The sequence below is a fragment of the Apostichopus japonicus genome, chromosome 8 (genome assembly GCF_037975245.1).
Source record: "Apostichopus japonicus isolate 1M-3 chromosome 8, ASM3797524v1, whole genome shotgun sequence".
Lineage (NCBI taxonomy): Eukaryota > Metazoa > Echinodermata > Holothuroidea > Aspidochirotida > Stichopodidae > Apostichopus > Apostichopus japonicus.
The window spans coordinates 1,702,861-1,728,141 of record NC_092568.1 but is presented as its reverse complement, the minus strand read 5'-3'; the positions used below and the strand labels follow the sequence as shown (position 1 = coordinate 1,728,141).

The following is a 25,281-nucleotide window of genomic DNA, read 5'->3' as shown; positions in this document are numbered from 1 at the left end:
CGCTACCTTGGGATAAATGTATGCAGCACGGCGGCGAGAACGTTTGAAACCAAGTTAATTTTCCATGAATATTCCGCACATTTCATATTGATCCGATTTACATCTTAACACTGTTGCTGATATATTTCTTCTCATTTCGTTTTCTTCCTTAAAACTTCTTTTCATGCAACGATGGAGCCAAAATCTTTGAGCGATGTTTGGAGAGGAAACATTGCGATGTGAAGGAGCACTGGATATGAACCTTCGGCAAAACAGATCAGGGAAAATCCTTCAAAACAGATGTTTATTACAATGAGTGTACATGCAATGGTGACTGATTCTCTTTTCATCACACAAATAAAAAGAAATAAAAAGAAAAATGTGAACTGTGAAATATCACCCTCGTTTGAATGAATGTAAAATTTTGTCTAAGGTTAATTTATTAAACAGGTACAGCAGTAGGGTCCAGCTCTGGCTTAAACATCATTGTTAGTTTTATAAAAGTTGAATATGTATATGTTAAATGTTATTCTAATGCTACAAGCAAGAAGTTATACTTGCTTTGTTTTTCTTGTATATGTTTTCTATCCCCAAAATCGCCCTTTTTAAGTCCCTTAGCTGTATTCAAATGGATGCTAAAGTTTATATACTACACAGAAATCCATTAAACTAAGAAGAAATGGAATAATTTCCAGAGCAAGGACAACATCCATTAATTTCTTTGTTTGACGATTATTCTTTTCTTACTTTTCTTCCGATCGTTTTCGTTACATTTTTTCGTACGGTATTTCTCTGACATCTCTGAAAACTCTTACTTCATAAAGGTGAGAAAGGCAAATGTTTCAACAATAAGAAACAAATCAACATTAACTCTGCATGCTTAAGTCATCCTTCAACTCAACTTTTTATTTTTTGTTGTTGTCCAAAATGGTGCAATCCATATTACAAGAAGTAAAATTTTCAGGGGGATCAAAGGACAACATCCGCAGAAATTAAGTCCTGAATAGTCAGTCATTCTTTCATACTGTCGGATCAACATAACTTCTTTTTTTTAAACCCATTTATTTCTTCCCTTTTTGCCTGGATTGCCTTTTCGTCAGGATTTTCAACTATTATCAGGCACCTTTCGCTTCCGGCAGGCAAACGTTGTGCATCGATTCATTTTTATCTTCTGATCTCGCGGTGTGATGGCAATTTAGCATTACCTCGACATCCAACACAAAACAAGCGAGCGAGTGACAACCTGATCACCATTTTTGTAGGACTGTTTGAGTTATTTTCTTATTCTTTATTTATATATATTTTTTTTTATCTAGTGCGTCTGATTTAGGTAGGGATTGAAATCCCTAGTCGGTATTCATAGCCCTCAAGGACATAAAGTGCGTCATATTCATGTGAATAACATAATGCTAGCTACAGAAGAAGAAGAAGCAATAAGATCACGTATCATCCCAATGTATACAATCAACACCTGAATCAGATTTCATCAAGAGTAATACATCACCAAGGATACAAAAATTTATTGTTAATATCTGAATGTGAATGGCAATGATACAGATGTTTTTTTTCTTTTCATTTCTTTTCTTTTTTCCAGAAGTAAAAGGTTGGTTATAGATTAAGATCCGTCCACTCGCACGCATTGATACATAAAGTGCATTTAAAAGAATGAACAATTGTCAAATACTAGGGATGTAAAATTGACCTTACACCACAAGAGTTTAAGATGAAATCTTACAGAATATTTTTCTTCTTACAAACTTGGGAAGGATGAAATGTAGGCGTTGATCCTGAAGTAGGTGTGTCATCGACGGCACAGTACTGAAACATGTTACCAACATTTTGTTAGCTAGGTAGATTAGAGTGCATGTGGTGAATGGGGACAGGTAAGTGAAGAGTGAAGAAACTTCATCCATGAGAACTTAAAGAGAAATACCACAATAAAACAGTCCCTCTCATAGCAACAATATTATATAGTTACAATAATCCTGCAAGTTCAAATAAAGCTTTGCTAAAAAATGTGTGAGACCAGACAAAATAGTTAAAGCAAAGATCACTTTAGACCACCTGTTGCAACGATAATGGGGCAAAAACAAAGAGGAATGTATATTGTGGAAATTCCCCAGTTGCCTTGTGCATCTGATCTGCAGTGGTATGAATTAATGTCTTGGCCACAACAATTTTTAGAATCAATTGAATCATCAACAACCCCTTCCCCTGCCACCCCTCCCGGCCCTCAACACACACACACACACATACACCCCCTCCCCAGCCCTAAACACACAAACACACATACTGTACCTATCATTAAAATTACCAATTGTTAAAATTTCATCAACAAAATAAACAAACTTTAATACCAAAATCAAATATAGAATGCTACTAATAAACTAATTATCAAAGAGGGAAGACTAAAGAGGACAAGACGATCCTATCTATTTTCTTCAGGTGGTCAAGAATCCTACTAAGATCAAAACTGCATCAGGCCTTCCACGGTAGGTACTGTACACGTACAATAAAACATTCTCAGAAAGTTTCTAACCATTTAAAGTAAGTATTTGATAATGTGCAAGCCAGCTTATTGTTGATAGACCTGACATTTTTCATATGTTACAGTAGCGGGATTTGCTTGAGGTGGTCTGCAGTCATGCGTTAATATGAAGTTTTTTTGCTCCTAATATTCCCTTTTTTCTTCTATTTTCTTAAAGATTCTGCTGAGTTCCTAGCAGTGTGAAACAAGAGGATCAAACAAGTAACAACGTTGTCTGACAACCGATAATATATTTCCTGGTCGGGAAGGTTAGTTAAATGAGCTACAGTGCCATGATCGTGACCTAAATACCATCAATTAACTGTCACTTAGACTCCTATGTTGCAAACAACAGGACACCGCTGACAATATCTCAGCTATCAGCATAGACAGTACAGTATGTTCCATCTCAACTACATCATTATTCACATTCGAGACAACTCCTGCTGGTTGGTTGCCTCAAAATGAAACCAAATTTCACAGAGCAGAATTTGCGCCTTTGAAATATCAATATAAGGAGATGAACCGGAGAATAAAAGAGGGCAGCAATCCAGATTGGAATAAGAGAACATTGAAGGAATAGTAGAACAGGTGGAGTGTCAATTGTGCACACAAACAAAAAAACAGCTACTGCATGAAGTTGGAAGTTACTGGTTTGGATATTTACAAACATTGACAGTTACCTGTCTCCTAAACATATGCACTTCTATCTACCTAGCTTATAATTGGTAACCCCCCCCCCCAATCCATGACCTCTTCTGTATAGGTGACAGGTAAAACAGAAGTGAGATAAACCCTTGTGTACGGTACGATACGAGTCCACCAAGAACAAGTTAGTTCTTAATTGAATAGATCTGGTACTCACCAGTACCAATTATGAAACTACAGGCATAACATTTTAAATGCAACAAATCATCATGCTGTGTCCTTCAGATAAAAAGCATGACAACTTTGGCAATTTAGTTTACCCAATACAACATACCTAGTTTTTCTGTCAGTGTGGCTGTTGAGGTGTATAATGGAAGAATGTGCAGTCAATGTAAATTTAAGGAATGTATACACAGTGGAAATTGGGACACTTGGGGTACACTGAGGAAGAGTTATGTCATAATTAAACGTTATGGTATGTCATAAGCCTGCTAAATTCCAAGAGGTCGGATGCAAATGAACATCTCCAATTAAAAAAAAAAAAAAACATTGTCACAAAAAGTACTCACATAGTAGATACTTTTTGCAGTAGAATGTGAAGATTGGTGTGTCTAGAATTGACCGATATACCGGAAGCTGTCGGTGTGAGCTTCAATAGTAGAATGCTTTAGACATGGTACAAAGTGCAATAGTTAGGAGGAGACAGGTAAGTGAGTAATGCAGAGTAAAAACCAGTGCACTTAAACCGAAGTAAAAACTCAACCAGACACACTTATGAATTATTACTGTAATTTCCTGAATGGATGGTTATAATTATGAATATATCACTGTTCCAAAAATATCAACTCCGCTTCATGTGTCAACTTGTGTCTTTGTTCTCAGTTTGTCTCTATTTGCCTCCTATTTTTTCTTTATTTCTTATTTTCATGATTATTTACCTTTCATTAATATTGCTAAATTTATAATGGTTTCCCAGAGAGTGAGGGTGTTTCCATTAATGTATCACTCAGCCCTTCTTTATAACTAAACTCTAAACATGATGATGCCCCATGGATATCAATTAAAATGCCGGGCATCTCTCAAACCATCCTTTTTTCTTTTGAACATTTCTGGTGATTAAGAGAACAGCTGTCATCTGCGCTACTGCTGCAAGGTACAAATTAATTGCACTCTCCGTTCTGCACAATGAGGTTATAGTCGTTTAAATAAATTACAGTACTAAAGATATTTACAAGTTGAAGGATAAAAAGGAAGGATAAAAATATAATAACCCCCCCCCCAGATAGAAAACAATTAGAAATAAGAATCTGCTTCCTTCTTCACCTTATCACTTTCACTCCCCTCCCACCCCCCCCCCCCCCCCGGCAACTATAATTACAACCCATCAGACATCTGATCAGAAATAGCTTTAAAGACATGTCATCTCAATATGTGTAACAATATTTCCACAATTATTATTATTATTATTCGCTCACTCCAGCTCTACACTTTCGTTTTGTTTGACCATTCTGTCACCCCCGTGAGAGGGAGTTATCTGTTTTCCGAGTTTGGCTAATTCCAGCCCTAATTTCTTCCACACCTCTCATCAATCCCGCCTCACAATAAGGAAGCCCTTCCGTCTGAATCACTTGTGAAAATTTTCTCCACCGTTTCCTAAAATCCATTCTTGACAGACTTGAGCCACACTTTCACCGACACGTCTATGACTAATGGTGTAAATCCGTCAAAAGATGTGCACATCGTCCACCTTGGCATGCGAGACTATTCCCTTCTCATTATCTCGTACCTCAATCTACTTTTAAAGAGAAACTCTCGTCCCCTCAAAACGTCCGGACATCGGTATCCCGTAAATTTTAGGACATTCTCGTCTTGCCGTACGTCCTGACATTTTTGTAATGAATGGGATCATAAATACAGCCGTCATTTTATCATGTTACAGCGGGACAGAATGGTAGCAAATTTCTGGGTAAATCACCTAAAAATCTTAGAGAGGATTTTAAGCCTATTCGAGCCAAAATTTCATACGGTTCTGTTCGCTCTGAAGATGAGGTGATCGATCTTATCAGCCATCTGACTTTATTCGGACTGTCGTAGATCACCAACCCCAAACAGACCATCCATCAATCCAAGGGTTTAAGTGCTGCCACAAAATGATCCTTCTTGTCTCCAACATTTCCCTCCCCAAATGACTCAATATAGACGAAAGAAAGGTTGCTGAAAGAGGCTTTTTGTATGTCCTGAAACATGTCATGGATTAATAATAGTTTATATGTTATGTATTTCTTTGCCAATTTGACATCGCAAGCGTGAAATGTCTGGGAAGTTAGTTCATCACGATGATTTAGCTCTAGATATGTAAAAGGTAATTTGAAGATGCTTGCATGAATAAAACCTTTTTATCTTAAAGGTACATCTTGCATTATAATGTTTGTAAGTCTGCACTTAAAACATCAACTATGCTTCCATCCTTATGTTTCACAAAAAATATTTCAAATTATCTATGCATGAAAAAACTGTCATGTACAGTACCCTGTTAATATATTCATAAAGATCTAGTCCATGTTTATTCATTTAATTGAAGTGATTTAACTTCCATTTTTTCTTTGTCTTTTCACTTTTTCTTTGATTTTGTTTTTGTATTGTTCTTTTTCATCTTAAACAAACCAACATTTCACCATTAATTATTATATTATACAAAAAATAGAAAAAGGCAGACATTATGACAAAAGTAGAATGTTTCCTACTTCATATTCATTGTTGGTTTCATTCAGCTTAAAAGAACATGTTTGACCCAATTAATGCACAGTTAAACATTTCATTTCATGGATCCTAACAAAATCCTCCACGTTTCTTCAAGATAACCTCTGTAAATTATTCATCCAATTATGCAAATGTGGATTGGAGTATCTAGCGATGATAGCAAATGCACGGTGGCACAAAGTGCATATATTATCATGCACCATGTCTAACAGTTTCAAGATTCATTCAAAAACCTATTTGTGTACAGATAATTCATACACAAAAAGGTCACTGGAAATACTGCGAGAAATAATTTCAAACATTTGAATTGGGGTCTTGTATTAAAGATTAATCATGATAATCCGTACAAAGTAACCAGGAGGATAGATGGACAAGGGTGGGAGGGTGGGGGGGAGGGTGGAGGGGGGAGGATCGTAGTATTGGTTCAAACAGAGATCTACCATTCACAAGTTTTCCCCACATGAATGCTAACTAGTAAGTCACAACTGAAATCCTTTTTGTAACATTCTCAACCATTTTTTTGGTAGATGTTAAATTGTATACAAAAGCAGGTCATGAATTTTCAGGACTGTTTTAGTAAATTACACTGAATGCAACTTGACAAGTCACACTATGTAATTTTGTATTTTGTGTGTCAAACCCTGCCCAATATTTTATAATTTAATGTAAAATATTGCTCAAATATAATCTTCACAAGTTTTCTTTTTTTTAAAAGAACGACTGACCCAAAAATATACTCCAGCATCGTAAAATCTTATCAAATTGTCATTATGGAAATAATAGATCATATATGCCAAAACCCAGCGGTGGTTTCCCGCTGCAAGGCAAGATGGAGGAGGATTGTACGGCAAACTAGGTCGTGATTTGACAGGTTTGGGGTGTAATATCGGCCAAAAATGCATGAAAGTAGGCAGGACTGCCTCGACAGTTAAGTTTATTTGTAGTTTATATATATGTTTTGGTGCATAAGTGTGTTAGAAAGATGCATTCACTGCAAACTAAATCATTTAGACTTCACAAAATTAGCACCAGAGGGTCTATCTTAAAGCAGCCTTGTTGTGCTTGCATTGTAATGTATCCTTTTTGGCAATGCATTATAATAGTAGCCTTGTTTTGTCTCCTGATTTCTAATGTCTCACAATGCTTGCCTTGTAATGCCTTCAGCCACTTAATGCCTTTTTATACCTTGTGCATTCTTGCCTCATATTGCCTCTTACCAGGGAGATGTTATGGACCACACCCTGCTCCTACATCCCAATGCATTGTAATGCTTGCATGACTGTCATACATGTACGTTAATATGCTTCATAAGCTTGCCTTGGGATATCTTTCAGCCTCATAATGCTAGCCTCGTGATGCTGCAAGACTGCCTTGTAATGCCACATACAACCATGTTTTTTGATCAAGTACTTCCCTAAAATGAAGCTCAAAGTGTAGAACCCTAGTGCCCTTTCCTCAAGATTCATTCAAGTTTTAACCAGTTTTCACTGATTAGTATGCCTGAACACTACATGAAATATTTCTTCTGACCCAGAATGGTAAAAAAAAATCAACAGGTTCAATCATATTGCAATCACATTATGACAATAACTTCAGCCCAGATGCTTTTATGCAAATTAGGCTAAGCTTATGTACATCTGTTATGAACATGTCCTAAGAGATAGGGGCTACCTGTTGCTCTATATTTCGGGAAGTAAACTATTTCTGTGGGCATTCACACATCTCTTGTGACACTAATGTAGGTAATAATACACTCAACGAGCTGCTTGAAAACCATCGACAGTTTAATCATCGTGATTCTGCCGTCCCTTTAATGCTCACCTTTGAGAGATACTTTCAGCCAGGAATGTCTTGAGATCAGCGCAGGCCTACATCAAGAGCAGATATTTCCGAGCCACGCCTCCAGCACCTGACAAAGCAATACGAGCAAAATTAAACCATTTTCATCAAATGCTACAGTTTCACCGTGTCTCCAATATACTATGCTAATGAGTTAGTTTTGAGTTGAAAATGTCTCGTCTTGCTTGGCACACATCCAGCGACGAATGAAAAAGTTATCTTGATCACAGATGCAGAAGCAAACAGAGTGAAGAACATGTTCTGCATTTTCTATTTCTGTCACAAGATCATCTTCGTTAGAAGATCATCTTTGTTTCAACCTCTCAAAGGCCGGCTTGTATCAGGGCAAGGTCCAAACACTTTGCTAAAGTCTGAGCAAATAAAGACAGCATCAAGGGCAACAGGCAATACTCAAAGACCTAATGGGGCTAAAAGAATATGCAAATATACGAGTGTACAAGTTAGGAGACGGCCAAACGCATACAGGAGTGAGTACGCACCACTGTTGGCAGAGTATACACATGTACTAAACAGGAAACAGTGGAGAGACTTCATTAATTCATTACAGGAGGAAACAGAAAAATTATAAAAACACTTGTAAGGGTGAGATTGATGTTATGTATTAGTTATACTAGTTCAAAGCAACAGTAATGAGTACCTTCTCAGGATACACACACACACATACAGTAGGAATTACTAACATTCACAACTCACAAAGTAATGAGCTCAGATATCAGTACCACAACTGACTTTATACCAGTAGAACTAGTATCAATCCCTGCTTACCATGAGTACAGGTACCTATCAGTGCTAAACTGTGTTAAGTACAGAGCAGGCATTTCCATATTAAGTGACCAAGTCTGGTTCAAGTGTACACATAATGATAACAGGACAAACATATGAGTACTAATGATAGTACCAAAGCCGTTAATAATACTCATGAGTCAATATGCCAGTATCAAGTCTTATTTTGGAGTACAAATATCATTGCCAATCCTTATTCATGACTAAACAGATCAATATCAAGCCAAACAATTATTAGGACCAAACCTCACTATACACCAAACCTAACTCATATACCAAACCTCACTCATATACCTGTATCAAGCCTTACTCATGAGAAATGGTACCACTTACCAGCCTTATTTCTGGGTACAAATATCATTGCCAATCTTTATTCATTCATGACTAAGCATATCAGTAGAACTCATGAGTAAAAACACCAGTACAGAATATGTAGGTATTGTTACAGAGTCATTAATACTCAAGCATCAATATCAAGACTAATACTCATGAGTGAAAGCACCAGTTCAGAGTATGTAGGTATTGTTACAGAGTCATTCATACTCAAGCATCAATATCAAGACTAGAACTCATGAGTAAAAGCACCAGTACAGAATATGTAGGTATTGTTACAGAGACATTAATACTCAAGCATCAATATCAAGACTAGAACTCATGAGTAAAAGCACCAGTACAGAATATGTAGGTATTGTTACAGAGACATTAATACTCAAGCATCAATATCAAGACTAATACTCATGAGTAAAAGCACCAATACAGAGTATGTAGATATTGTTACAGAGTCATTGATACTCAAGCATCAATATCAAGACTAGAACTCATGAGTAAAAGCACCAGTACAGAGTATGTAGGCAAGGAACGTTATTTTTTTTCTTTCCAATAAATGCAGGCTTCAATCAACATCAAATGAAAAGTTTAACATACAGTACTTACTGTATGTACCTGTAATAACCTATAGTTGTCAGCAAAGAGCTGGATTTTTCTTCCTTTTTAGTCTTCTTCCTAAATTGATTTTATTTTTGCCCCCCCCCCCCACAAAAAAAATATGTACAGTGTTGCATCAGAGATTTTGCAAACCAATCGGAAAGTTTGTACACTTGTTCCCAACCACCCAATTCTGAACAAATTTTGTGTGCGGTAACTTTGAGATGCCCTGGAAAAATCCCCCAAAATTCAATAAATTCCTGAAAATCACCCAGAATCCTCTGGTATCGCTGAAATGTAATCCTGTAAAGAAAAGTAATAACATTGGTGAGCATACCCTTGAGCCATCATTGATTTCTTCCATTTAGGATAAAAAAATAAACTCTCTACGTGCTCCAATCAAAGGAAACAGGCACTGAAAGACAATATCACAGACTGCCACCAATAGCAGCCGCAGTCGTTAGTAATTCTGCCGCTTAATTCTCCAGAGTTCCCTCAGTTTTACAAGTCACTGTTCCGGTAACATTTCACGGCTGCTCATTTTCAAATTACAAATTCATTTTGCCAACGGAGGGACATCCATTATTGAACACATCAGTTACGAGAGAGGCCTGTCTTGTAAAATAGCGAGTTATATGAATAAGTAAAAATAGGATAAAAAAAAAAAAATAAATAAAAGGAACGACCAAAGAGGACGAGCATTTCTTGGTAATGAAATAAGAGGCAAGCTGCTACATTAAAACAAATATTCCAACTCGGTATTCTACCTTCCGACACGCTTTCAAAAGTATCGTTAAGAGTTAATAAACAACTGATGCGGGATCCATGGAGATCGTCGGGAAAGGATCTTGAGTATAAACGAGAACAGACATTGGAACTGATCGCCAAGGAAAAGACTAAACAGGGAAAACAAAAAATTCCAATTTTCTTTTAGAAAATGTCATGGCCAAAGGGGTATTAGCTCAAGGGGAAACTGAAGCAAAATATTGCATATAAGCAGTAGAGAGGGTTAGGGTTCAATATCCTACAAAATAATAGAAAAAGGATTGAGTATCAAACAGAATGAATTGCAGCACATCAAACACTGTGACATCCATGATATTTTATACGATGAAATTACGGATTATAAATCTGCTGCATGCATGTAGAATTGCATACAGCCTAGTCTTCACACTGTTATCAATTGCCTCGGAGGATTTAATAACTTCTTCATTTCTCGTTATATCTCGGATATCAAAAAGTGACAATTTTGTTGACATAAAACTGACTGAGATCCCACCATTTTATTTCATGTAAACATGATAGACATATTTACAGACCATCTGCAGGTCAACATTGACTATGAATTAGCACTATTGATATAAAAATACAAGTACAAAAAATATCATATAAAATAAAACAAAGTAGTTTATTGCAAGGTTGTCATATCCTCCCATTTGAATACTCATCTATTATTTGCTCTCAAAATTGAACACAATGTCACAAAATGGGAAGCAAATTTGACATGCACGCCGTGAATTGTGAAATTCTCATTTTTGGATAAAGCCCCAATTTCAATAATGACATACAGTATGTACCAACCTCTGTGGTTTATCTTTGTGGTAACTTTCAATGCTCTCTTTAATAAATTAGAATCCTATAAACAATGCAGCTGAAATTTAGCTCGATAGTCAAGTTGCACTTCAAGTATTAAAAAAAGACAAAAATAATCAGAAGTAAGAACAATTTCTGCTTGTCTTTTGCAAGGGAATTCATACAAGTCACATGAGGATCAGCATTTATAAGTACGAACACATATTGTTAATTATCTGTAGTTACATGTACTTGAACATAGTTCATATGTAGTTGGTGAACCCTATTAACTTCACTCCTCACTAACATGTCTCCTTTACCTATGCACACCTATCTACCCTATCCTTTTAACCGGTAACATTCTTGTTGAACTGCGCCCCCAATGACCCAGTCTAAGGTCACTAACCTTCTCCTTCCAGATCTACACCCTTTAACATGTTTTGTATTGGCTGGGTTTTACAAATCCCATTTTCAAGCCTGGTTTAAGTTCTGGGAGTCAGTAAGTGTCGTCGTTCGTAGATACCCAACCTGGTAAGTATTGGGGGTTTTGAGAATTATACAAGATTGGATAAAATTGATGTATCTTGTAGAGATAATGAAAACAGAGGGCAATTAGCAAAATATACCTTTCTGATGGGTCTGTAGTATCAATAGCCAGCTGGAAGGTAGAAGTGGGGCACTTACTAGTAGAGGGAGAGGTACAGAGGGAGGTACAGTATGGGTACTCATGGTTACATAACGGATTCTACTACCACAGTGTTAGATTAGTCTGCATACACATATGTGGACAACTAATCAATACTTAGTAGCATATTGCTTAATACAATATAGGCTGCCTTTCTAATGCTTTAGCATCAAGCTACAAACATCTTCAGTTCCATCCATGTCCCACCTACACCCCTAACTGACTACCTGTACCCTTCTATCACAAGAGCACACACACATACTAAAACCAACATAACCCCCCCCTTCTCCATCCCTTCCTACAAACAAAGTACATTATACTGTAGAATGCAATAAGGTACAGTACAGTACTTTAAAACACACATTATAACGTCTACTTTTCTGACCAACAATTAACAAATTGCCATAAAAGTTGGTTGAAATGTCAAGATGTACTTTAAAATCCATTTCCAATATCACTGTGCTTTTACATATGAAAAAAACAATCATATCGTTCATAAATTCAATGAAATAAATCTCCTATTTATGATTTTCTATTAATATATAGAATTATATTTATAATCCTCAATCCACCTACCTACGGCCTTATCCTTGGCAATGACAAGGTGGAAATAAGGCCAAGATCTCTTAGGATACAGCGAGACATATATTAAGTTAAGCAGGAAAGGTTTGATACAAATGAGTAAATAGGCATCCGCTACGTATAGTGCATAGTGCACTCTCGGGATTGCAGTGAACTTAAATTGATTCAGAAAGGTCTGATGCTGCTTAGTAAATATATATAAATATATATATATATTTATATATATATATACATGTATATATGTATATATTTTTATATTTATTCACTACATTGTGCATTTCCATGAAAAAAAGAAAACACTTCCTTCAAATATATCCTTCACAAACTGGAATATTTCCTATGGATATGTCCTTGCGATGGATTTGGGTGTTTACTTTCAAGTGGCTATGCAGTATTTATACTCAAAGTTAAGGCATTAAATTCATTTCAGACACAACCTAATATACATGCAAAACTTATTTCCTTGTAACATGAGTTTTGCATGAGCTAGTTTTTTCATAAGGCTGCACATGCTTAACTTATTTTCAGTTCTGATGCAGTGTAATTACATTCATTTGATACATCATAACATGAATTATGCATTAGCTATCATTTATGCAGGAGTTATCATGAATTATGCATTAGCTAGTACTTCCAGGTGGCTGTGTGTATGTAAATCAAAATTTAGTTGTTAATGCAATTCTCATACAGCTTAACCCACATGTACATGAGCATTACATTGAAACATGAATTATGCATGATCTACAGTAGTGCTTACAGGTGGTAAAGTAAATCCAATTATGATACTTCTTAATATTCAAACATTCATTACACAGTAATATGAATTATGCATGAGGTGTTCTAACTACATGCAGGTGTGGCTCCATGTAAAACCAAACTTAAGTCAATTAATTCAATTGTGACACTGCTTAATATTCAAACATTCATTACATTTTAATCAAATAAAAAATCTGAAAAAAATAGTCTACTTCATCCAAGCAGCTGGATACTGTACAAGTCAACTCATAAATCTGTGTACATCATTTCACCCACTAGAAAAAAAATGTATTTTATCCAACTTCACAGCCACTGTGAAAGTGACAGAAATTAAGCTGACCGCCTCCCCCCCCCCACCCCCAACAAATCATAAAACTTAGGGAAAATCATATGAACTTTCCCAAACATCTTTCCTCTTTTGGAACAAATTTTCATTCACCATGTCAAGAACACAGTGTTGTCTCAACACAACCCAGCCAAACATGTGACATCATTAACCCTGTTATTAGAAATTATTGTTGCTGTGATTGCAAATAAGTGTGGATTCAGTTCCTTCTGGGCATCCAATTATCCATGCATGAGTAAATATCAGAAAAAGGAACCCTTGTTTAATCTGAGACCTGGTGAAACATGCCAAAACCACATGAAGTGAAAAATTGTAAGATGCAACTGTTTCCCAGATCGACTATAAATTTGGCTGAAAACATGCCTAAACTTCCTTGGAAATGTGACTGCTGGCAGAAATATTTTATGTTCTGGTGTTTTTTAACTTTCTAAAATTGCTGAAAGCATTTTCATGAAGATATAAATAATTCATCTACTTGGCCAACACTGAGGAGGATTCGCAGAGAAGGCATTAAATGTATTTGGGAAGGGAGATCCTCTGGCATTGGTATGGTATGAAAAATGAAAGAGTTAAGAAATTGCATTTTCCAGCTCTTTCGTCACAGCCGGAATAACATCCTGGTCTTTCTAGTATAGTTGAGGGAAGAAGTAGGCTATAAGAATTCCATTTGGTTGATTTATATGAGTACGTTGCAAGCATGCTAATGGTTATATAGCAGTCACAATTTTTGTTGCTTAATAGTCACCAATTTACTAGAGCCAAAACTTGGCATGGTAAAAGTTTCCAAAAGTATTTTCCTGGGAGTTCTCAGCCTCGAAAGTACTAACATACAGACAAGTGGACAGTCCATGGGGGGGGGTGGGTTAGTGGGAGATGGGTTGGGCAGGTCATATTTATTTCCTTCCCAAGGTTAAAACAAGATCCTTATCCCTGTCAAATTATGTGAATCAGGTCTTGGAGGCAAAACCGTCGACCAATTAGTCATCACCTTTAACTACAAAATGACCAATGTTTCTCTTAATAGCAAACTATTAGACTTGCAATTCTTTGACAGACTTACAGATGAAACATGGCTGGAGTCTCATAGTGACACAACTGAGCACCAACTGTAGTGTGTTGCAGCCTACTTGCCTTAAATACTATCCCTTTAACCTATTGCTCCTGTCTGCCCTGACAGTTTGAGTTCTCATCTGGTGTCATGAATAGACACTTTCCCTGCATGGATGATGCGGGTCTGATGGGACTTGCTCTGTTGTAATTTACTTTTGAAGATATCAGCTGTTGAGTTCAACTCCTGAGAGTAAACCCTCTCTGACCATGTGTTAAAGTTACCAAAGAGTCCTGCTGTTTCTCACTTACTGTACTGTATATACATATCATGGTCAATTTATAAAGGTGGATTTCAGGCTTAATTTCAAGCTGAAATACAGAGGCTATTATTAGAATCTCACAGTGATAGAATAGCATGGGAAGGAGCCAAGAATGAAAACAGAAGAGAACCTGGTCAATGGATAAAAGTCGGTGCTCATACCTAGTTACCAGATTGAGGAAGTGCAGCAGTCGTTTGGAAACAGGTTTGATGAAGAAGGAAGTAAATACTCAACAAAACCACTCACAGAAAAAACAAAAAAACTAAAACAAGATACACTATGTTATTAAAGGTGAATGTTAGACATAAAGGAAAGAGAATACATTTTTCAGGAGAAAACATCTCTCAATTAAACTAAAAAGTTGCAGAATTTTGGAGGAAGTTTGACAATTGACTCATGCATGAATCACAGCTAACTGAAAAACAATTTCCTTGGTTTTGCAATTAAATGGTTGATTCGTTGCCAATAAAGGATTGGACACTGTAAAGGAGCCTTCTCATTGGCCAGATTTATGAAAGACATTTCCTGCGGATAAACGACAACTCCTCATGTGTGTTTCTCAGTACGGTTTATCCATAGACCACACAGTGTCATACATCTATAGTACAAGAGTAGACACACAGACACACGCACACACATACAAATCGATAATACAGAGATTTACTTCGGCAAACAACATTGGCTTCTTTACTCATTGGCTTTTGGTTTATGCCCTTATTGTAATAAACAATTATGAAGAGTTCTGAATTCATATCAAGCATCCCAATATATATTATGATGAAAATTTATGTCAACATAAGGTTCCCACATGATATTTCCCATCACACGCATGACTTGAGCTTTCATACATGCAGCCATCACTTCAAAGTCATTAAAATACTGCATATCCCAGAACTTTTGGCTCTTTCTGGCGTCACAAAGCCGCAAAGAGGAAGTGCATTTTGCAATCGTGGTTTTATGAGTCATGTTCTCAAAGATTTTTCAATTTATTTTTAATAAGCAAACTAGAAGACCCAGGCAATCATCTACTAGTTCAAACTTACACATAGTATTTATCAATTTGATTTTGATGGATCTAAGACTGGTTTACGCTGCAACTGCTTACTTAAATTCCACTTCTTTATTGTATTATTGTTATTATTATTATTCTTTCATGTTAAAACTTTTTAACTCAAAATGTTGACTCTTTCATATTGTAAACTCACAGATGGGTCTGGACTTTGTTGGAAAGCATTTTATGACGAACGGAGAACGGGGGACTTGGCAGTCTCACATAATCGTTAAAACTTGGCAGAGATCACAACAACTAGAGATCACAACAATATTCATACTTCAAAGAAAATTCTCGAGGGGTTTATCTCCACTTACTGTACCGTTCAATATTTCATTGATTATGTTCAGTGTGTAAATTGGTAAATTTTAGACCAGACATAACGATTATATAAGATATTGTTTCATTGGCAATCAGCTACATATTTTATTTATACTTTTTTATTTAAACAAGTTTCAAATTTTTAGTCTCGTTTTCTTTAGTTGTACAGGCAAGTTATAAATGATCCTTAGAAGCAGCCAAACATTCACAAATGTGGGTCGGTGCAAAATTCCCATCTTTTCAAATTAAATATCCACGTTTGAGTTGGAGGAGAGGGGAAAAGTACATGACTAAGGACTACATTATACCTCGGTGCAGGGTGGAGTAGGGGTAGATACCTTCCCCCCTCCCCCCGGCAAAAACAATAAAATATCACAAAAGTGCATTTAACTGCATTATATTATATCATTGTCATCCCCTGTCCATACCTATTTGCCTCTCATGGTATTACACTATATACTGTATATTTCAGACATTACAAGTTACATTTCTGCTGTGTAACCTACAGTAGTTATGACCTTGTTACCCTTGTAATGCATTATAACTAAATCACATGGTAGGCTGGATCTGCCAGCATGATCTATCGTCTGCGAATAAACAAGAAAAACAATAAAAACTCAAGACTGTTCTGAAAGGCACATACTTTAATTCACAGAATGTCATACGTGACGCTTTAAAGGTCAATCAGCTAGAATGTCAAATAATGGTCACACTGATATGCTGATATCAAACTTCAAGATGCATTTGACTGTCATCCGCAAAGCATTTTCTCCTTAGTGAGATATCAAATTTTCTATAAATTTGGACATTCCTCAGTATCTGGGAAAAACTTGGAAAGAGTCTGATCCTTCAGAAAAGTGCTTTTGAAAAAAAAAAAAAAAAAATTGGTGCAATTTTTAGCATTCAATACTAATGACCTTTAAAGGTGCCTGCACTGGCTGATTTCAGATGCACTAACAAGACTCGTAGAAGAATGGAATGACCCACAATGGAATATACCAACAGAACTTAGGCAAAATGTGAGAAATGTATCAAACTAGGCCACACAATGCATGAATCATCACATGAAAATTAGCTTCCTAAACTAGAGTATTCTTTTCAAATTTAATAGATCTTCTCCAGCCTTACTCTGTTGTCTCCATCAACAGATGCTAATGACATAAAGCCTATCTTTGCAAGGTGGGGGCAGGGAAGGGGGGTGGGCTACGATATATGTCCTCCAATAGAGGAGTGTAACGTATTCTCCACTTCCATTTGAGAAATTTTGGTGTTAATGGAGGTTACTTAAATGCAAACGGAGCTTTATTTTGCAACTTTTGAAAGTATGTTGGAGAAGTTTCGACTGTTTAGGTTGCACTGAACATATATGTTGTATATTTATGAATTTACACCAGAAGTTTGTGTAATATTATGTCTGCTGGTGGAGGGACTTAGCCCCTTGATTTTATTTCCTTTCAAGTTAACTTAGGTAACAGAAGGTACGTAATAGTAGGTACTCCTTTAAGTTAGGTAATATTAGGTACGTAACAGCAGGTACCCACTACGGTACTTTATTTTACCCCTTAAGCATCTTCTAAGTTGGTTAATATCCCTCTGGTTGAAACACCAGAGAGACTGTCAAAAGGTTAGTCCTGAGGAAACTTACTATTGACTGATGACTATGACATCACTAAACCTGACCTTAAAACCTTACGTTAAAAGGAGAAATGCCTGCATTGATAATAATTCTGGTACAAACCGCTCTAAATATTCATGAAAAAAGTACAAAAACTTGCGTGAGAAGTTAAAACATTTAATGATCAACAATTAGCACAAGGACTTAGGCAGCTTTTAACAGCAATTAGGCCTGACAAAGCTTTGGGGATCCACCGGCAGCGGTTTCTCTAATAAAGGTTCTCTTTTTGAGTGACTTACTACGATGAGTAATACTGTTAATGGGCCAAGTTTGGCAATTTCTCCAATTTGCATGAATATTGGATGAGGTGTTGATAGTGATTGTGACTAGAATGTTGTCAAGTTTAATGGATGTAGCCTGCAGGTAAATGCTGACATGTGTCCTTGGTGAGTCTATATGACATTTGTTGCAGTCTACGAGTTTATTGTGAATTCAGTACACATTTGCTATCTTAGCATGCTACATACCCAGTACCAATGACAAGCTCAGAGAACGGGCGATGTCTAGTATTTAAAGGTAAAATATTAAGGGAATACTTCACTCACCATCTTCTGAACCACCTCTGAACACAGAAATAATCTCATCATAATAGACAGGTAACCGGGACAAAAATTAAACTAGTTCAACTTCTTCCTGAAGTAGCCCACAGATAACGTAAAACCAGGCGTGAAAACGAAGGTTGATAATCCCAATATTAAAACACGCGTGACAGACTTCAGAATGGTAGATTCAGAAGGACAAGGTTAAATGAACTTGGATGGAGTCAATCCTAGTCAGGTTTAGAGTGTAAACCAACTGCTTACAGATTCTATTGAGAACTTTGTCGAAGTAATCCTTGCTTCTGGATTCTAGTAGTGAAGTATACTATTGACACCCTGCTTGGTGATGCTATTGAGGTATAGTGTCAAATCACTTGGAGACTCAATTGAGGTACTCTATAGTGTAATCCCTGCTTACAGATTTCAGTGAGGTATAGTGTAATCACAAGAGTACAGATTCTAGTGGTGTACATTGCTTAATATAGACCCAAGTGAGGTGTAGTGTAATAACATGCTTACAGATTTCAGTAAGGTATATAATAATCACCTGCTTATAGATTCTTGTGGTGCACATTGCTTAATATAGACCTTAGTGAGGTGAAGTGTGTAATCACATGCTTACAGATTTTAGTGAGGTCTAGTATATTCACATGTTTATAGAGTCCAGTGAGGAATAGTGAAAGCACCTGATGACAGATACTAGAGGACAACATTTGTATTTTACCCTGACATAAATAATACATTACAAGTAAACTGTCACAATCACACATTGGACTCTTGCATCATGAACTGCAATCACTGATTTATACATCAGGGGAAGATACATTATCACCCATTTAAACTTATGAACCCTGGTTGTACAGTCTGCATCACATGCTATATAAATTTATCCTTACATATATACATACCTGTTTCTTAACAAATATCTTCTTACTGTTTTTGTAATATCTTGAACTCTCTTACTTCCAAAGCAAGCCTTGAAGCAAACATGGTATATGAAACCATTCCACTGATCAATCCCAGACAAGTGTTAAAGCGCCATCACCCAAAAAACACAAATAAAACATGAAATATCCACACAATTTTAGAATTTCTCCTTTCATATCCCGTTTCAAAAAATAATTTAGAGCGATAAAGATTTGCGGTCCTTCACTCCAGATTTATCTTCTGCAACTCACGATAAATATGTATCAGTTGCCGACAAAATTGCCCGAAGACAACTTCGGTGAAAATGCACAGCTATACCACTCCAGACAAGGAAGGCAATGCATCAAAAAAAAAATTGAAAATGAAATGTCAGAGAAATAAAGTGAAGTTTATTACCCTTTACCTCTGTAACAGATTTTGGAGATTGAGAGTATATAAAGTGAGAGAGACTGCGATAGTGACGACTGGGTAAAATATTATTCCCCCTTTGCAAAGATTTCCCCTTGACTAAGTAGTCGAGATTCGGAGAGAACACGACGGCCGCTTACTCCAGCAATCTATATCGACTGTGGCAACGAAAAGAAAAAAAAATCCAATAATGTCCAATCACAATTTTCCTGATCCTATCATTTCGTTTGACAATCTCATTGGGTTTAATGTGGTGTAAATTCCTAACGGCGAGATTGGGAAGGAGTTTAAAGCCGACAGGCATAGGCAAACAAGCAAACTGCTCAAGGACTTATTAGAGACATGATCACCGGCTCACCCCTGGGGTTACACTCTAGGGCGTGAAATCAAACTCTCATCTCCCGTAGAAGGGCAGCAGAGGAGTTGTTTTAATTTAAGTTCCTCAGCTACGTCACTGGAGTACTCCGCGAAATTGCTCCCGCTCCAAAATCCCGAAACCTCGACCGTTATTTCTAAAACCTTCCAACACATCTGTGTCAGCTGCTGCGGGGTAGAAAAATCGAGTACTGAAAGGAATGACCCCCATTCATTCTTCTTTCCCCAATTTTTCTGGATTTTTCTGTGTGTTTTGTTTCTATCTTTCGAACAAGTAGGTGAGAAAGAGAAGAACCAGGTAAAAGCTTGCTCCAAGCTTGATGAGATGGTGGGGGGGGGGGGGTTTATTGATAGTATGGAATATCATGAGAATTTGTTGATGAGACTGGTCGGCAGTTGACAAGAATACTCACACATATTCAGGATGTACTACTAATCCAATGGGGTGAATTGATTTACTCGGTAGATAGAGAGAAAGAAATGATGTCAACAAGGTTTTATAAAGAAATTTGATCATTTCACTCGTAGATCAAAGCTTCACATTAAGCTAAATTTTCAAAGTTTACTTTCTGGCTTTTGACTATGATTCAACTGCAAATATTACATGAGGGAGGGCTTACGGTAGAAAGCTTTGAAATAATTAGCTTTAAATAAATCAGTAATTTCAAATGACCAGAAAGGTATGGTATTGCAGAACAGAACAACCACATAATACTTGGGAAGGAAAAAAGCCGAAAAAACAGGGGAAAATATAGAATTCTGGCTATATCATGACAGTAGCACAGTTATGGATTCAGGAATATTCTACACAGTTACCATAGTAACATTAACTCTCATCTTAGTTTAAATGCATACATCCAATTGGCGTTTGGTCGGAAACATCTCCAAACAGAGCTCTTATAGCTTCTATTAATGTTACAGACGAGCGAATCTTTTAGCTACTTTTACGGGGTTTCAAATATTTACATTCTAGGGATGTGAAACGAACCCATTGTCAGATACGATGAGCATGACCGGATACTTTTTTTTTTTTTTGTGCAACATACGAGAAGAGTTGTTCAAATAGCGGCCCCAATTTAATATCCATAGTTGCTGTAGTAACATCAAATTGTCAGTCGGATCGACGATCACAGCTAGCCAAAACTAGTGGAAATCGGATATCTCCTTGGAGACCACACCACGGATTGATTAAACAACTGCTTATAGACAGACTTGCATTTTGGGATATAAATCTAATTGAAACAGCAAATGTCACAGTAATAGTTGTTAGAAATTTGACAGATCTAAAACGTCTGAATGTCTTCCCAATTTTTTATTCCTCTTCTTTTTTCTTGTCTATATCGGTTCGAAAGCAAATATAACAAAAATGGGAAAAAAAGACGGCGACCTGTATTTATACAAACCTAGAACACACAGTTGGCGCATATGACATGCTGACTGCAGAGAGATGCAGTAATTACAAACCTATCATTACCTACCCTGGGACAAGACTTGGATGAGTGAGGATGATTCAAGATGATTCAAATACGCCACCAAACTAGAGATTCTAAAAGCTGGTGCTAGACTGTCACATCTCTCTGGGATTATGGCATCTATTACAGTATGCTAGTTTTAAACATTTCATTTTACCAGTCCTAATATTGCAGTTAGGTCTAAATTAGTACTCTACCTGTCTCAACTCGACAAATGCCCACTCTCATCTATGTACCTGGTCTAAAAAAGTATTGGTATATCAACATTTTACCACAGCCATGGCTGACCTCTAACTGCACAGGTCCTGCAAACCTCAGAATCTACCATTTTTGAATTAATGGAAGTACATTTTTCACAGAAAGAGAATTTACTATCGACTATAAGAAAATGTATATTCTTAATTTATTTTTGACTTAGCTTCATGGTGAAATATGCAATATATGCATTCAAATACTGAACATGGCAATTCTCAAGACGTATTGTACCATAAATATAAAACTTGAAGTAAACAGGTGTGATGTCATACTTTTACACTGCCAGCAAATTGTTTTGTTTCACTTTACTATTTCACTTGGTTGTTTTGACCTTGGATTTGATAAGATTCCAACTTTACCTGATAAGGTATGAAGTAAACAATATGCCAATAATGATAAGTGTACTCATACTGAGGTGCCGCTCAACTTTGAAGAAGACCAAAAAAAAAACAACATAAAACTGAATTTGTCAGTGTGCTTCTATGACATCACACCTGTTTGATTCAAGTTCACTTCTGAAAAAAATGGCAACTTCAAACGTTGTTAAAACGGAATTTACTGCAAATTTCACCGGTATGCTCTGAATAATTTTCGTCTGGACTAGATTCTTTTATTCAAACAGAATTCATAAGTCATAATCTTAACATAAATACAGCAGATTTATAATTTTTCCTTTCATTATTTTTAAAATATATATACAGAAAATGTCTTACATACTTTTGTTATATGGTAATGATTATTTCATCAAGTTTTGTTAAAACTGAACGGTATAACAAAATTAAGACGTATAAAAAAAAATTTAAAAAGTTAATATCAGTTTTAAATTAGTATTCTCGACAAGTACTACAAGTGTTTAATAAATCAGTATTCTTATCATGGATAACAGTGTTTCTGGATTTTTGGGGACTTTAAGGAAAGAATACAGTATACACATTTGGATTCAATAAGTATAAATGAATACAAACTTTTATCGTCAATGAAGGCAACCAACGATGGCTCCTGATCCTGTGAGGTGGCTGTCTAACTGCTTGACTGTTTCTACACCGGCAATGTTCTTTTCTTAAAATATTGTTTTTATTTTTAATTACACTGACAAATATACAGTATGGTTCTATTTTGGTAAAACAAAAACACAGAAAAAATCCGCGGAAAAAGTCCGCTCGAAAATTTGCGATCTAGACACTTTGGTTGATAGAATGAGAAAGAAGGGCGGTGACCGGAGGAGCCGGTCATAGAGGGTGCACAGTGTTAAAAGTTTACCAGGACATTCTAGGGGCGGTAGAATGGGGGTGCTAAGGTTGTGGGGGGACAGGTAAGCGAGGAGCGAAGTAAATTTTGGAAATTTACCCTGGATGTTTTGATGTACTTCCTGTTTCAGTTACTATATATTCAAACTAGTAGAATAGTACCGCACATGCTTCAAAGCACAAGTTTGTTGAGAAGGAGAATAGACCTACACCCGTACAATACCTCATGAATCCTATTATAGACTTTACAAAATTTACAAGAGGGTTTTATATTTAAACACAGAAACTTTTGAACAGGACATCCTTCTTAAATTGTATGCACAAGATTAATAATTGGCTAGTAGCTTCATAGTAGAACTTCTTTCTTCTTTGTTATTTATTTTTCAATTCAATTGTTTTTTTCCCCCCTTACTACTGTACAATAACGTTGACATACTAAAGACAATGTACGTGTCTCTTCTCATGATATCGTTTCAATATGTTCTCTATAAAAATTTAGTCATTTGGGATTTTGTAATTTTTGGAGAAACTTGGGATTTTAAACTGCATAGATGCAATAATAAAAATTATTAATAACCATAACAGAACGTACTTAAGTGCAACACAGAAAATATGGCTACTTTTGAATAAATATTGCACACAGTTAGAAAAACATGATGCAAGAAATGATGAAAATGTTCAACTTTCTCAAAGCTAGATGGCCATTTTTTGGCCACAAACAGTCTCGGGGACCATGGCCAGCTGACTAAGCTTGGCCAAGTCTCGGAACGGACCACCATAAGGCCAACTTGCTAACACTAACGGATACCTGAAAACGTTTTGGACACTAAAAAGTAGTAAAAAGAAAGATAATTTAGAAGACTATTGATAGAGAGCTTCAGGTGCAGTAGGTGACAGATATCATGTTTTGATGTTGAAAATTAAATCCACAGAAATAATCACAAAGATGTAACTGTGTTAGGAATATGTTGGATGAATAGTCTGTGAAAATCAAATATGTAGTTTCAACTTGGTAGATTCGGAAGGAAGAGTATGTGGGCGATGCTCCCGAAGTGAGGGGGATGGGGGGTGGGGGGAAGTGCTTAACGTTCCAGTGATGTAATTTAGGTAGATATAGGAAAGTGTAAATCTAGAGTCGGAGGGAGGTAGGAGAGGAGCAAAGTAAATTCTACCTACTTACAATATTTGGTTCTTAAACAAAGTTCATCTCCTCCTAAAATTTACCTTGCAAAATGAAATCACTATAAAATTATTTCTTGTATAGAATACAATCCCTCCCTCTTCATCCTTTCTTGCCTCTCTATCTCCGTCTCTCTCATTTACTCTCTCATTCGCTCGCTCTCTCTCTCTCTGTCCCCCTTTCTCTCTCGCTCACACAGATCTGTGAAAATCAATTAATTTGCAATTACTTCTCATTATATTCATGTTTAATAAGTTGTCTCTGACAGCAAGGCACATCCTGTTTTAAAATATCAAAATTTCAAAATGTACTGAAGTGTCACAATGTCTTGAATCTCCCGGGGCGAGTGTGGCTGTTTGGTTTTGTAGTCCATTTTATAACCTAATGTCTGTTTATCTTGTTTCGTTCATTGTTGAACAAAGTAAACGAAAAATTATACACACATTCAGAAACCTTCAGACTTCTTTCTGCCAGTCAAATTTTCAATTGGACAGACTTGATTAAATCCCTCCCCTCCCATCCTCCCCCCCCCTCCAAAAGACATAGAGAGCAAACCCCACATACTCTCCTTCTGCTCTGTGGTACCGTCCCCCCTCTCCCATGCAGTCTCACTCAAATTAGCAAACCTGTACAGAATATCCCTCCGTATAGTGAATTCATGCCGCTACTGTGATGGCCGTGCCCCTATTTCCAGCCATGGCATTTTAATCAAATTGCTTTCCAAGGCAACAATTGATCTGCTATTTTTTTCCTCTCCTGACATACTCGGTAAGTTCATTGCACTGTTTTCTTGCCTTCCAAAATAATAATAACCTCCTTATACAGCAATTTGGATGCTATTTATGAATTGAGAATTAAAAGGAGGAGAAAGAAAACGGGGCGGGCCAGATGAAAATCAACGATAAAAAAAAGGACGAAGGATGTAATACAACCTCATCTTCCCAACAGATTCATCCACTTCACATATATCATTTTCTATTTCTCATTCTTTTTTTTCTTCTCATGCTACTCTTTTCTATATTTCATAGATAACAATTTT

At 36.5% G+C, this 25,281-nt stretch overlaps 1 protein-coding gene across 4 annotated transcripts in view; it reads right to left on the bottom strand.

Annotated features, from left to right (window-relative positions):
* The window catches only part of LOC139971205 (uncharacterized), a 122,449-nt gene that overhangs the window by 70,187 nt on the left and 26,981 nt on the right, over positions 1–25,281 (bottom strand). Inside the window, exons 2-3 of one of the 4 annotated variants that reach the window (XM_071977475.1) lie at positions 19,709–19,871; positions 7,736–7,823 (exon numbers count right to left, since the gene is read on the bottom strand). The exons of 1 other annotated variant lie outside the window; for it this stretch is intronic. The gene's annotated coding sequence lies outside the window, so the exon portion shown is untranslated. Of the gene's footprint in view, positions 1–7,735; positions 7,824–19,286; positions 19,607–19,708; positions 19,872–25,281 lie in introns of those variants that run through there. 2 more of the 4 variants (XM_071977476.1, XM_071977474.1) reach the window with 2 other exon arrangements.